The sequence below is a fragment of the Seriola lalandi genome, unplaced genomic scaffold (assembly GCF_002814215.2).
Source record: "Seriola lalandi dorsalis isolate HSWRI2012SDOR001 ecotype SW California unplaced genomic scaffold, Sedor1 jcf7180002054761, whole genome shotgun sequence".
Lineage (NCBI taxonomy): Eukaryota > Metazoa > Chordata > Actinopteri > Carangiformes > Carangidae > Seriola > Seriola lalandi.
The window spans coordinates 1-320 of NW_019525314.1; positions in this window are offsets into that span (position 1 = coordinate 1).

Consider the following 320-nt stretch of genomic DNA (forward strand, 5'->3'; position numbering starts at 1 on the left):
AGGTACTTTATACACCTATCAACAAGCACACTGAGAAATAGTCGGCTGATTTATAAACCTCTCAAAAGACGGACTGCCAAATAGTGAACTGCTTTAATAAATCTACCAACTGGCAGATTGCCAAATAGTGAACTGCTTTAATAAATCTACGAACTGGCAGATTGCCAAATAGTGAGTTGCTTCACAAACCTATCAATAGTCAGATATCCAAATAGTGAGCTACTCTATAAACTGATCAATAGACAGGCTGCCAAATAGTGAGCTGCTTTATAAACCTATCAACAAGCAGACTGACAAATAGTGAGCTGCTTTATAAACCT